Source organism: Sparus aurata, chromosome 1 (genome assembly GCF_900880675.1).
Source record: "Sparus aurata chromosome 1, fSpaAur1.1, whole genome shotgun sequence".
Lineage (NCBI taxonomy): Eukaryota > Metazoa > Chordata > Actinopteri > Spariformes > Sparidae > Sparus > Sparus aurata.
In genome coordinates this window covers 18,450,546-18,466,133 of record NC_044187.1, presented here as the reverse complement: position 1 = coordinate 18,466,133, position 15,588 = coordinate 18,450,546, and positions in this window count along the sequence as shown.

Sequence of the window (15,588 nt, the reverse complement as noted above, 5' to 3'; positions counted from 1 at the left end):
GAGACAAAAGTGCAGAAGTGTTACCTCAGTACGCTCATTTTGAAACTGAAGAAGAGAGGAGAGTGCGGATAAGACTGAAAAATATGGGACTGAAGTTTAACAAAGGAAAACAAACACATCTTCTTGCAGCGCTTTTGGTGGAGGGTGGAGAAGGCTTGGATGAAGAAAAGGGTGTCACTTTGTGTTGAAAAGTGGTGCGGACAAACTATAAGAACTAAGATGAAAATTCTTTTTGTACATCAACAACTAATAATGGGGGATCTTTATCAGGTCAGCGATAATGAAGATGGGAAAAAAATTTAATAAAGGCGCATCAAAATGTCACTGAAATGATTTCAAGGAAGCATTTAGATTTTTCTTTTTTTAAATGAAACAACTGAACTAATGTTGACAGTATAAGCTAAAGATAAATCAATCTTAACTGACTGAGATAAAATAATTTATGATTTTTGAGACATTAGAAACTTCTTTTGCTAATAGCACCGTTAGCCCGCTGTAAGTCACTATCAGTATCTTCATATCTTTGCAAACCTAGCCTAGATTCAGCAGGCTATTCTAGCTAGCCAGTTAATCTGTCCACCGTATGTCTTACATTCTGATTTTAGCCTACATTAGCCCAATCTCATCTCAGCTAATCTCATCTATTAACATATGTCCTTCAGATGATTCTTGCTTAGCCTTAGTTTTAAAGCGTGTTATACATTTTAGGCCGTGGCTTGAAACTCACAATTCCACAACTGAATCAGCAGTGGCCAGATTCAACTGTGTGAGCATTTTCTTTTTTTTTAGTTCACATTCCTCGGTGCAAATAATTTTTCATTACATCAGTTAATATATTAAAGTCTTGGGAGATAGAATGGGTCATTTTCTTGAAATAAAAAAGAAATTAAAAAATAACTGTGAATGTAAAATGTAAGTGAAACCTATGGATATAGGGGATTAGGCAAATTTTATTCCATTACAAATCAGCAATAATCCCATTTTGATGCCAAATAAGGCTTCTATCTTGTTTTCACAGTCTAATATCTCTCCTGCGTGGCTCAAAAATATCAGGCCATAAAATCTATATCATATGAAAAGGACATGTTTTCCTTTGCTTCTCTCCATGACATTCCATACATCTGCGGCTTGTGATTTCCATCCTGTACAAATGTTTGGATAAGGTTGAGCTTTGTAACGTCGGCTAAGATCCTGAAATGATTTAATAATGAGTTAATCACACCGTCAATATGGTAGTTGCGTGTGTGTTCAACAGGCTGCCATAAGGATTAATGCAGAGCGGACCATTAGACCCTATCTGATTACAACGCAACACCGAGGCCACCGAGTGCTGTTGTGGCCCGAGCCCGCCAAGATCCTCTGTGCTAATAGACCACAAACACAGGCCACTTGACTTGGCCAACATTGAGAGGTTTCAGATGGCTATAATTTTCTTTTACAACAGGAGAAAACAGCAGAGGAAAAAAAAAAAGGTTAAACATGAGCCAGGATACACAAGAGGGAAGCTAAACCATAGTGTGATAGCAAAACCTCCACTCAGGGGATTGTTGCTGCACAGAGATCTTGCGGCTGTTTCCTGGAATGAGTCTGCCTGAAGAGAAGTCGTGCTGTATAGAAGTCAGAATGCCTCTGCTCTGCTGAAAATACGCCTCGGGCAAATTAGAATGATTTAGAATGATAATTTCAGGGAAGTTATCATGAATTTTATTTTACTATAAATGTCCTAAATCAAGATAATTACCTTCTCTGGTTCACTTTCTAAAATGTTTCCTGCTAACAAAATGAATCATCAGTTTTGGTCATTAATTCCAGCGGGAATGAGTCGTATTGTTCACAGGTCACATTTAAAGAAGACGCAAAGCAAAATGACAAAGAGGTCAAACTCATGTATCAATCATGTTTCATTCATACGTGCAGATGACCATGTTCCATCCTATGACAGTGACAACAGTTTCTGTTCTCCTGTAGGACTCATGGTCAGCCGCTCCTTTCGAAGCCCCCTCCATTGAAAACGATAGAGCTGGGAAAATTAACCTACTCTTTATTAGCTAGGAAGCCCCTGAGACCCTGTCTAGCATTTGCGCTTGATGGTCTGCGATATGAGAATCCTGGTGAGCAATCGGCTTCTCAGACTGACATCAGCAGGGGACTCTATGTTCCAGATCTAGCTTCCCTAAACTGTGCTATTAAAACAGGTAAACTTAGATTAAGCAGCACTGCAGGTCTGTTTTATCAAGGCCACCATTACTAATGTTCGTGTCGCCTCTTTTCAGGTACATGTATGTGTGTATTTCTGCACATGTTAGCGTATGTGTATTTATGAAAGGATGTGCTGGAGGTTATCTCTAATATTATCTGATATAAGGACTAATCTGTATTTACTTTGAACACCAGGTTTAAAACCTCCACCAACCATCAAAGTTTATACAATTATATCAACAAATAACCAGAAGTGGCCGTCTGATATGAGTGTCATTGCCAAACACAGCATTCTTTAAGCCTGGGCTTGGGTTCTCTCCAATATTTACTGTTATTTGAAGAAATTTGATCCTAGTAATGTCCAGGGAAAAAAAAGCAGCAAGTAATTTTTTTATACATCTCCTTTAAAGAGTTCCCTGAGAGCATAGATTCCCACACAGCAAATGGCCTTGTTGGACTCATGACAGTTTGAAAAAAAAGAATGAGGCAGCATTCATTTTGTTTTCTTTGTTTTTTTTTTTATTCCGTGCATTTCAGTCGTTTATCAGAAACCTAGCGCCGACATTACCCACAATGCAGCTTGACTGTTCAGTCTGGGATTTGTAGGCTTTGCATTATCATGGATCTATTATCAGAGTTGAATCTGGTGCCAACACTCAGCCTTACTGAAAATTTGTCTTGGTCTAACCAACACTGAAAAAGAGACAACTGTACAGCTGTTTATGGGACCCTTTTTAAGTGATTTAAGCTCCATTGTTAAAAATTGTATTGTGAATTTTTGATCAAAGGTTTACTCAATTTACATTTCCATCATGGTACCAGACTTTCACTACATTATTTTCTTAGCCTAACAAAATCACAGTAACAATGTTATCACGATTAAAAAAGAAAATAACTGATAGCGATTTCAGCTTGGTTTAAGGCACATTTTCACCATCTACTCTGACAAAGCAAAAATGGAAGAAACAGAAATTAGCCAGGAGGTGATGAATAATGTAAACAATATTATAATATAAATATTATTAAGTCAATATCAGTATTTATTTTTTTAAATACCATGGTCATGGTCATTACCAGTATATCAAGCCCCCCCCCACCCCCACCCCCCACCCCCCCCCCCCCCCCCCCACCCCCCCCCCCCCCCCCCCCCACCCAATGTAAATCCCAGAATTAGAAAACGCATTTAACTTTTATGCAAGGTGAGCAATTTCTTATTAGGGTTAGCGGGTGCAATCTTTAAGTTTGTTGTGCAATTCCAAAAATAAGGTGTGATTTCTGCCTGCCTCATGCTGCGGGCCTCAAGCAGAGGCTGAGGAGCAGTCTAGAGACTATGGAAGTGTCTATGGAAAAGGAACGTATTGATGGTTTGATGGACATCAGGGCTCTGTGGCGTGATGTCCATTGACATTTTAGTGCTCATCCTTTTGTAGCCTCAAAGTGTTCTTTTATTTAACAGGTCATAAGAATAATAACTTTTAAATTACCCTCTCCCCGCCTTCTTCCCCTTTCAGAATTATGACACAGTAATGTTAACTAAGTCATTACTTTTCTGCTCAATTAATCTTTTCTTTCACTTGATTGAAATATTTTCTTTCTGCTTCCAGCCCTGAAGTCTTTGAACTCGAGGCCCACACAGTCTTTCATTTCATGAGCGGTGGGAAATAATTCATCGGCGGATAAGCTAAGCTGTCAATGAGACAACACCTTATAGCTCCAAGAAAATGAAACCTTGAGAGGCCTGTTAGGAGCTCGAATCCTTAAAGTGGTGAGTATTCATCCTAAGTCGACTGCACGTAGTCTTCTGTGATAAATTCTCCTTTCACACCACGGACAGTAACTGTGCAGAGCAACTGTGAGGCGGATTGATTAGTTCAACCTTCGTCACTAGTTTGAGACTCTGCAGTGCCGGCTGGTTATTAAGGTGTGAATTATTGAATACATCCGCTGCTGGTATAGAGGGTGCAGGGAATTTCTTCCTGTAAGAAAATTCCTGTCTTCACTTACTGATACCTTACAATAATAAATTCAGCATTTACCAACATACACGTTATCTGCATAATCATTTTTATTCTAAATTATACATGTCATGTCTGCAGGTGCTGGTGTCGTTACAATAAAAGCCACCGTGTCCAAATGTCAGGCAGTCAAAGATACACTGAATATCCTGCTGTGTCCCAAGAAAGGCACTTATGTAAACAGTGTTTATCCACTCTGACAAGGACAAACATAGAAAGACTAAAAGTATCTGCTTTCCAAAGCTAATTCACTGATGCTCATTGTGCATAACAAAGTAGAAAAAAAGTTTCTATTTTGGGCAGGTTGGGCACATGATACCTTGACTCTGATGCGAGCTGGTGACCGTTCCACAGGTCCGGTGAAAGCAGAAATCCTCCATCACACTAATTAGTTTTGTAAAATGTTCTCGTCCATTTGATGCTTGTCAACCCAAATATACAGAGCTAATTTTTAACATCTGGGTGATATCAAAGGGGATCAATTCAAAACATTTTCCGCTCAGCTTGTGATTAGTGGCTCTGTTCCCCATGCCTGAAATCAAATCAGTGATTAGTGTGACACTGAAGACAAAGTGTGTGCTTGTAGCTACCTGACTCCATCATATGAACAGACCATCATTTTTTCCAAATGCTAAAATGAAAGAAAAAAATGTTTTGGGTTGTTTTTGCCACTGTTTATAAAATCAACATTCCTTGGAAAACACTGAAAAAACATTGCGGCTCACAGTGATAGCTGGAATGTTTTCATCCAGAAATAGAGTTGAATTTAACTTTAGTAGCATGTTTTCTCGTGTCCTCATGTTACTCATGTTGATGTTCTTATCTTAACAGACTCAGCTTTGTTTTCTTAAGGCATCATGACCTATGAAATCTGTCTTTTTAAATCGATTAAGCAAATTCTTCCTATGTCTACAGACACGTTGTACTGATTGTGGTCGAATGCACTTTGTTTTCTGTTGATTTCTTCATGCACTGGTCCATTTTGGGCAATTTTGCTTCCATAACAACTGTTCATTCAGGTTAGACAAAAAACAAACAAACATCCAAAATTAACACTTAGGTGTTATTTAAAAGTTTCAATTTTTGTTTTTGAAATGTAATAGTGCTTATTAGATACATACATGAAATATCAGGAAACAAAAGTACACACATTCTTTACTTAAATAGAAGTATAGATATAGACTCGAGTAGAAGTACTGATACAACTTCTTTACTCAGGTAAAAGTAGGAGGCAGGCTAGAAGTACAGGCTCTGAAATGTACTCACAGTACATTTCTACCCTTTTATTTCTGTGCAAAGTTAACTGAATATCATATCATATTGACATAATTCAGGTAGAATCAGTAGTATGTGTGTGAGCTTTTTGTACACGCACCAGAAAAAAATGTTGATTACCAAGTCTCATTTCTGGACATCAAATGGGAAAACTGAGAAAATAAAAAATCCATGCAGAAACAACAACCACACTCCATTTCTCTCCATTGGAGTCTCCCCCTCTGTTTCCATCTTGTTATGTGGTTTCGTCTCGCTACGTCTCCTGTGGACAATATGCGCCTTTAGTTTGTCTGGTGATGTTGCGAAGGTGGCGCCAAAATTTCCAGATTTATTTCCATTCATATTTGAAAGGTTTTCTGTGGTTCGGTCACAAGTCCTTCATAGCCTGATAAAGGAACATTTTATTCCTAAAAACATGCCAAAAATATTATCTATTTTAATAATTATTTATTTGTATTTTTAAGGCTGGCTGTTGACACTCATGTCTATGTAAAATATAACAACCGTTTGGAACCTGTCTTTATCCAATGTTCAATTCAGAACTTGTTCCATGCTGAAATCTGTTAGTAAATTAGTTAGTTAACCCATTTTTGTTCTAAAAATGTTTTGAACTTTACAATCCATAGCTTTAAAGGGCATTTTCTCAAAATAATTTTTTTTCATTTCTCCAGCAAACTTTAGTTTTATTTTGCAGGCTATATTCTGAATGGTTTTACTGAGAGGTTTGTTCATATATCATTCATAGCCTGATTTATGAAACAATTTATTCCGCATGGTTAGAATGTATTTTTATGGCTGTTGACAGCATTTTTTTTTTATTTATGGAGTGATAAGAAGATCCAAAATTCTCTTTGTAAAAACTTTTGACTTTTCATATGTAGTAAAAAAAATGAAAAAAAAAACAACTTTGAATCTGGCTTAATCAAACCTTTCTGTTCTGGAGACCTGTGTAAAATAGCACATATTTAATCAGATAGTGTCTCTTTTGAATGTATGGACATCAGTTATAGAAAACACACATATGATTCTGTGCTGTAATATTGATAGAGAGAGACAATTTGAAATATTACACAGGCTTCATTGTACACCATGGTTGAGGGGCCGACTGGGTCTAAATTCTTCTACATGTATTAAATGCAACTCCGAAACAGGTACATATGTACATATTGTTCTGGACATGTACAAAGATACACATTTTCTTGAGAGAAGTGAGGGACGAAGTGGCTTCCCTGATTGGGTATGACTGGCAGCTGTCACCTCTTCAGTATGTTCTGGCAGCTAGGGTGGACAGTGCACAAAACAACTCTAATGCTAAACTGATTGGAATACTCTTGTATGCAGCGAGAAAGACCATTCTCAAGCTCTGGATTTCTAAGGACACTCCTTCACTGGACGATTGGTATAAGGACGTACTGAGAATACTCCCTCTGGAAAGACTGACCTACACCATTCATGACAATGTGGACGTATTTATTAAGATCTGGCAACCAGTATTGGACATGGTGGACCCCTCTAATCTGAACTTTGTCCTATCTGTTTAATGACAATGAAGCTGGCTACAGCATATTATAGTATTAAGAATGTAAAGGTACTATCCTGGTGGTGTGTGTATAAATATATATACATATATATGTATGTACATATTGATTTATTTAATTATTTGTTTATTTTATAATTATTTTATTTATTTATTTCCCCAGTTCAGTTGAAAATGATAAAAAAAGGAAAAGGGGGTTCTGTGTATGTAGAACTGAAATGTGAATATGTGTTGACAGAACTCAATAAAAAGATTTAAAAGAAAAAAAAGATGATGTCTCTTTTGCATATCAGCTGAAACATAACATTTCCAAAAACCTGTAAAAATAAAATAATTGTCTTCAACAAGGACATTTCATGGTGATATCTATTAGTCATAAATGTTCCTATTCACCTGCAAAGTCTCCACAAACCACCGATATGCCTTGTGCCTCTGCACACATTTCTTCAAGATTTTCAAGAACTGTAAACAGGAAGCACTCAAGGCAAACCGAGCACTGGCAAGCCATCTCGGTCATTACTTCCATTATTCCCATCACAGTCTGCTGCCTGGTGGCTCACCGGTCAGCATTTTAATCAGGATTCCTCTGCCGTGCTCAAAAGCCGCAGCGGCTCCTTTGCGTCCGTATAGTGCAGCAGACACAGAGCAGAGTGGCGGTTTCTCAGACGTGAGTTATGTAAGACCAAATGCGACCCGAATATTAGTAAAGCCATGCGTCATTCTGTGTGTCAGGGTGGAGGTCGACATTCAAGGCATCCACATCCTGACTGATGAGTGGTGTCGGAGGGCTGAGAGCTGAAGGTGCATGAAAGTGAAAGATGGAGGTGTCATGAGGAAGATGTGAAGACTGAGAATGGGAGGTAATGACAGGGTCAGATGAGAAGACTCATCAACGGAGTAAAGGAAGGAGGAAGAGTTGTTTTGTTGTAGCTTCTCTCTCGGAGCCCCAACAGGAGCCTTTCCTATGCAGTTACTATATTTGGCGGCACAATGTTCTGTATTCCTGTCTGTGCACTGCTGCTGTAATGAGTAAGTCAGGACTTGCTTTAAAGGAAAACAAATTAAAACCGTTAATCAGGAGTCGGAGGAAAGATTTAGGAAGCCGATCAGCCAAAGACTGTTATTTTTTGACATAACTATGTAATGTTATGCAGCCCTGTCTGCAGAAAATATGTTGATATACAAGTAATCAGTGTAGAATCTAATACAGGATCATAATAAAGCAACACAAAAGCTTACTAAAGGTTAAGAATCAAGAAATAAAATTAACACCTCAAGAAATAAGTTCGTTTGTGCTATTATATGTTATCATTATTATTATTATGTCATGACTGTAAATCTGTTTGTTGTGTTCTTGTCAGCGTCTGTCTTGTCCATGCTCCCGTCCATGTTCCTGCTCCTGCTCCTGTCTGTCCCTTGTTCCCCCCGTCTCTGGTATGTGTTTTCGGATTTTGGATTTTTGCCATTTGCATTCTTGATTTGAACTTTGCCTTTGATTTGTACTTTGTCTTTGCTGTTTTTGTTGCTACTTTGCCTTGCTTTCTTTTGTTACTTTGACTTTTGACTCCCTTGGTTTTTTTGAAATTCAGCTTTTGTTAATAAAGCTCGCCTTTTTGTTCCCCATATCCTTGCCTCTCGTTTGTAACTGCATTTGGGTCCACCTTCCCCTTTCCATAGTCCCCCCTTTTAACCCCCCAAGCCTGACAGAATGACCAGACCAAAAATAGACCCAGCAGTTGATGGCTTAGCCATAATTCGATGGTACCAAGACTTTATGACTAATCCAGCTAGCAGGGCTCGTCAGATTGCTGCTAGCAACCTTTTTTTTTCACACCACAGCCAAGCTACCAGCCTCAGCCCATGCCTCAGCCCATGTCTCAACTCCAGCATCAGCTGTAGTGTCCTCCGTTCTGGGGAACCCGCCTGGCCTACAAGGCTCCCCGACCTAAAAGGCGACGTTCTCGGCAGCGGCCTGGCTCCCTGAAGTCAGGTTCTGGGGCTCCGGCCACAGACCATGCCTCAGCTTCCGGCCACAGACCACGCCTCAGCCACAGCACAGCTACCAGCCCATGCCTCGGCTCGATTCCCAGCTCCTATGTTGGCTGCCCAGCCGATGCCAGCTGGCCTTCAGTCGGCGGCCCGGTCGACACCTGCCAGTGGCCTTCAGTCGGCGGCCCGGTCGACACCTGCCAGTGGCCTTCAGTCGGCGGCCCGGTCGACACCTGCCAGTGGCCTTCAGTCGGCGGCCCGGTCGACACCTGCCAGTGGCCTTCAGTCGGCGGCCCGGTCGACACCTGCCAGTGGCCTTCAGTCGGCGGCCCGGTCGACACCTGCCAGTGGCCTTCAGTCGGCGGACCCGATGGTGCCTGTTCCTGCCTGTGGCCTTCAGTCGGCGGACCTGATGGCGCCTGTCCCTGCACCTCGGTCGGAGGCCCGGCCGAGGCCCGTCCCTGCACCTCGGTCGGAGGCCCGGCCGAGGCCCGTCCCTGCTCCTCGGTCGGAGGACCGGCCGAGGCCCATGTCAAGTCCTGTCCCTGCTCCTCGGTCGGAGGACCGGCCGAGGCCCATGTCAAGTCCTGTCCCTGCTCCTCGGTCGGAGGACCGGCCGAGGCCCATGTCAAGCCCTGTCCCTGCTCCTCGGTCGGAGGACCGGCCGAGGGCCCGTTCCTGCACCTCGGTCGGAGGTCCGGCCGAGGCCCGTTCCTGCACCTCGGTCGGAGGTCCGGCCGAGGCCCGTTCCTGCACCTCGGTCGGAGGCCCGGCCGAGGCCCGTGCCAAGTTCAGACCCTGCTCCTCGGTCGGAGGACCGGCCGAGGCCCATGCCAAGTCCTGCCCCAGCACCTCGGTCGGAGGACCGGCCGAGGCCCGTCCCTGCTCCTCGGTCGGAGGACCGGCCGAGGCCCATGCCAAGTCCCGTCCCAGCGCCTCGGTCGGAGGACCGGCCGAGGCCCGTCCCAGCACCTCGGTCGGAGGACCGGCCGAGGCCCATGCCAAGTCCTGTCCCTGCTCCTCGGTCGGAGGACCGGCCGAGGCCCATGCCAAGTCCTGCCCCAGCACCTCGGTCGGAGGACCGGCCGAGGCCCGTCCCAGCACCTCGGTCGGAGGCCCGGCCGAGGCCCATCCCTGCACCTCGGTCGGAGGCCCGGCCGAGGCCCATCCCTGCACCTCCGGTCGGAGGACCGGCCGAGGCCCATCCCTGCACCTCGGTCCGGAGGAACCGGCCCGAGGCCCCATGCCAAGTCCTGTCCCTGCTCCTCGGTCGGAGGACCGGCCGAGGCCCGTCCCAGCACCTCGGTCGGAGGACCGGCCGAGGCCCATGCCAAGTCCTGTCCCGGCTCCCTCGGTCGGAGGACCCGCCGAGGCCCATGCCAAGTCCTGCCCCAGCACCTCGGTCGGAGGACAGGCCGAGGGCCCGTCCCAGCACCTCGGTCGGAGGCCCGCCGAGGCCCATCCCTGCACCTCGGTCGGAGGCCCGGCCGAGGCCCATCCCTGCACCTCGGTCGGAGGACCGGCCGAGGCCCATGCCAAGTCCTGTCCCTGCTCCTCGGTCGGAAGGACCGGCCGAGGCCCATTTCAAGTCCTGTCCCTGCCCTCGGTCGGAGGACCGGCCGAGGCCCATGTCAAGTCCTGTCCCTGCTCCTCGGTCGGAGGAACCGGCCGAGGCCCATGCCAAGTCCCGTCCCAGTGCCCTCGGTCGGAGGACCGGCCGAGGCCTGTCCCAGCACCTTCGGTCGGAGGTTCGGCCGAGGCCCGTTCCTGCACCTCGTCGGAGGGCCGCCGAGGCCCGTTCCTGCAACCTCGGTCGGAGGTCCGGCCGAGGCCCGTTCCTGCACCTCGGTCGGAGGTCCGGCCGAGGCCCGTTCCTGGCACCTCGTCGGAGGTCCGGCCGAGGCCCGTTCCTGCACCTCGGTCGGAGGACCGGCCGAGGCCCATGCCAAGTTCAGACCCTGCACCTCGGTCGGAGGCCCGGCCGAGGCCCGGTTCCTGCACCTCGGTCGGAAGGCCCGGCCGAGGCCCATGCCAAGTTCAGACCCTGCACCTCGGTCGGAGGCCCGGCCGAGGCCCGTTCCTGCACCTCGGTCGGAGGCCCGGCGCGAGTCCCACGCCAAGTCCAGCGCCTGCACCTCGGTCGGAGGCCCGGCCGAGTCCCACGCCAAGTCCAGCGCCTGCTCCTCGGTCGAGGCCCGGCCGAGGCCAGTACCAAGTCCCGTGCCAAGTCCAGTGCCAGCTCCTTGGTCGGAGGCCAGGCCGAGGTCGTCTGCCGCCAGCGACCCTTTATTGGCTCACAGGCCACCAGCTCCCTGCGAACCTCTGTTGGTGGTCCGGCCAAAGCCCAGGAGGGTTTCCCAGTCAGCGATCCGGCCTCAAGAGGGCTTCAGCCTTCGCCTCCGCCGCCGGCCTCCAGTGGGTCCCAGCCCACGTCTTCGCCGCTGGCCTCCAGTGGGTCCCAGCCCACGTCTTCGCCACCGGCCTCCAGTGGGTCCCAGCCCACGTCTTCGCCGCCGGCCTCCAGTGGGTCCCAGCCCACGCCTTCGCCTTCGCCGCCGGCCTCCAGTGGGCCCCCGCCCACGCCCTCGCCTTCGCCGCCGGCCTCCAGTGGGTGCCAGCCCACGCCTTCGCCTTCGCCGCCGGCCTCCAGTGGGTGCCAGCCCACGCCTTCGCCTTCGCCGCCGGCCTCCAGAACGCCTTCGTCTTCGTCGCCGGCTTCCAGAGCACCTTCGCCTTCGTCGCCGGCCTCCAGAACGCCTACGCCTTCGTCTTCATCGCCGGCCTCCAGAGCACCTTCGACTTCGTCGCCGGCCTCCAGAGCGCCTTCGCCTTCGACTTCGTCGCCGGCCTCCAGAGCACCTTCGCCTTCGACTTCGTCGCCGGCCTCCAGAGCGCCTTCGCCTTCGACTTCGTCGCCGGCCTCCAGAGCGCCTTCGCCTTCGACTTCGTCGCCGGCCTCCAGAACGCCTACGCCTTCGTCGCCGGCCTCTAGGGGGCCCCAGTCCACGTCCCCGGCCTCTAGAGGGTCCCAGTCCATGTCCCCGGCCTCCAGTGGGTTCCAGTCCTTGCCTCCATCCTCCTGTTTGTTTGGACCTTGGCCCTCCTCCAGACCCCCTCCACCCTCCCAGGCTCACTTGGACTTATGTTTTGAGGGACATCTTGAAGCTGTCCCTTGAGGGGGGGGTACTGTCATGACTGTAAATCTGTTTGTTGTGTTCTTGTCAGCGTCTGTCTTGTCCATGCTCCCGTCCATGTTCCTGCTCCTGCTCCTGTCTGTCCCTTGTTCCCCCCGTCTCTGGTATGTGTTTTCGGATTTTGGATTTTGCCATTTGCATTCTTGATTTGAACTTTGCCTTTGATTTGTACTTTGTCTTGCTGTTTTTGTTGCTACTTTGCCTTGCTTTCTTTTGTTACTTGACTTTTGACTCCCTTGGTTTTTTTGAAATTCAGCTTTTGTTAATAAAGCTCGCCTTTTGTTCCCCATATCCTTGCCTCTCGTTTGTAACTGCATTTGGGTCCACCTTCCCCTTTCCATAGTCCCCCCTTTAACCCCCCAAGCCTGACATATTATTATTATTATTATTATTATTATTATTATTATCATTATTATTATTATTATTATTATTATTAACTATCTAATAATTAGATTTAGATATCAACATGTTAATATGTTATTTTGAAAACGTATAAAGTCTTATTTATGGTAATAGGCAACTTATAAGGTATTACACATATTACAAACTCATTAATATTAAAGCGTTACCTGAAAATTAAGAAATTGTTGTTAATGAATGCATTGGGCACGTCTCAAAACTTACAATAGAAATGCGTAAAATTTTAACTGGCTATGTAATTGATTTGTTTTTCACCCAAAAAAATCCAATCTTGCATTACAATATATGCTCATAGTGACGACAAAATCATAAAATGTTTAAGGATTGTGGCTTGATTTACAAAAATCAATATTATTATCCATGTTTAACCAGAGCCTACAATCTCTTACTGACATTAACCAAAGTGCTATCGCTGCAAAACCCCTCAACACCGTCATGCATGCTAAGGACTCCCATGTAAAAGTGCTGCGCTCTGTAGGAGGTAATATCCACCACACACCTCTCAGATCCTCTGGTGCAGGTCAAAATGTCAATATGCTGTTAGAACACCTGAGTCAGCTCCATTTTCCAAATGTAAGCTCGGAGATGTGGTTGAAAACTTGTATTTGCAGCTATAAATAAATAGGGATTATGGAAAATATGTAGCTAGTATTTAAACCTTTGGAAGTTATATTTTGTTACAATATCAAGTCAGTTATTTTCTAAGTCAAAAAAGGGTCCTGAATTTTTGATTTATTGACAAGTTTACCATGGATGTTGTGCACCTGTGCGTGGTCCAGACACAGTATTTTTTTTGATGCACTGACTTCTTTGGCAAGTTATGATGCAATTCAATTAGTCCCGCAGTATCTAGTCACGTTGGTGCTTTGGTTTTAATTTCCCAAGACGACCAACACACCTGCTCCTCTATAACTTTTGTCAGAAAATATTGAAAACCCTCCTCACCGGGCTCCGCGGATTATCCTAAGTAACCATGACATGATTTCTGAAATGATTCCCCTGCTGTTGTTTGTTGATTTTTCAAATGTAGTTTTTCAAATGCTTTGAGCACCACAACACGATGTTATGTATTCAGCTCTTCTGCGTCATCACAGATGTAATTGGGACATCTTGGTTTTTTTTTTAGTTTCTTTACAGTTTTAATTTTGTCTCTCCTCAAATGTTAAAATGACTTCAGGCTCTATTTAATGCAGAATGAGGTATTTGTATGAGAAGTGTGAATCGTTGTATTACATTAGCATTTTTTCCGTTCTGTTTTATGAATCAGATGAATTTTAATTTTGTGAGAAATATCAAGCCCTTGGCCATTGGAATCCATCTCATTGGTGAATCTCCTGCACTGCTACAGCACCTGCTGTACGTTCAGACGACGCCTCTCCTGGTCAGCAGTTGTATTTTGTGATCAGCTGAACGTATCCAGACCTGAAGGTTGATGAAATCGCGCCCTTGACTGTGTCTCTGTTTCTCTTTTTCTAAATATTATCCAGACTTGCTCTGAGCTAAAGCGTGCAATTTCGTAATACATTGCTAAAAGTTTGCAGAAAATTGCTGCAATTTTAGATGCCAAATTACCTGTTCTTTCTACAGTAGGTGTGAGTTGCCAAGATTTGTTTGAATGGTCGATAAACCTTTTTGTTCTCACTTATTCCCTCACATGGAGATTTTTATCTCTCCCGCTATTTCTCCGAAACCCCTCAACGTCTCGTGCTCAGAAAGCACAGCTGGATATCAAACCCGGAGCTCATTTAACATGTCAGGCCAATGATCATTTCTGGAAGAAATGTTCTTTAAGATATTAGACCACTTAGGCTATAATTATGTACAGCAAAATGGAGCAATCTCTATCATTCCCATGTTTACCCACAGAATCCCGACAAATGTAGACCAAATGGGTTGTAATAGATCAGTTCTGCAAGATCTACAGAGCTTTCAGTTCATCTCTGTTAAATGCCATTCTATTGATGGATTCAAAATAAAGAAAAGAACACATGGTCCTCCAAGGACATATAACAGGTCTTGTAGAATGTGTTTGGCTTTGGAGGCAATGTAACATTTAAGTTTATTTTTGACATCAGCTGTCTTACAGCCGATGACAGCATTATGTAATCCAACATGACCAGGAGTCTGTAGCTGTGTTCAAGTACGGATGAGGCTGACGGTATTATAATTAGTTTTCCAAGTATTTGGTCATAAGTATTGGGCAAATCAAGATTTTTAGTGTACAAATGCCATAAATAAAAAGTTAAGGGATCACCAATCATTATTACACTCTTTGCGTGGGGCGGCATGAATGTGTCAGCCACTTTTAACGGAAATCCTTCGACATTTGTAGAGATTTCACTCAAATCCATGTCAACCTCATGGTGGTGCTAGAGGAAAAGTAAGGGATAAAGTAAGTAGGAAAGAAGTTCTTCAGAGATTCACTGGGGACCATTAGTGTCAGATTCACACCACTTACAAATGTGTGAATGTTCCCGTTCAAGATCACAGCAAAATGAAATTCATAGCCTCAGTCTGAAATTCTTTGAGACATCACAACAGATGTATTTATTGAATTGTACTGTGGCTCCCTCTATCCAGGTTTCGATCGAGACCTAAACAAGAAGACAGGGTCATTGCGTCCCTGAATCTTGCTTTGGTACCAGACTGTGGTGTCAGTTGTATAGAAGTCTACGGGAGATGCATGGAGAAACACTCTAAAACCCAACATATCTGCGTTGTAGTCATATGAGTCAGAGGTCAAACAACTTCCTCCAATTTTTTTGGGACTGTGTTGCCCTCATATTCCTAATCGAATCATACGATTCCCAGCACCAATGGCTGGTGAAAACTAATTGCATAAAAAAGTGAGTTACACACAGGACTTTTGGCTGCTCTTCCTGGTGTATTAATGCATGTGTAATAGCACCGTTGTCTTGAAATGAAGGATTTCCTCATAGCATGTATTTAAATTAAGATG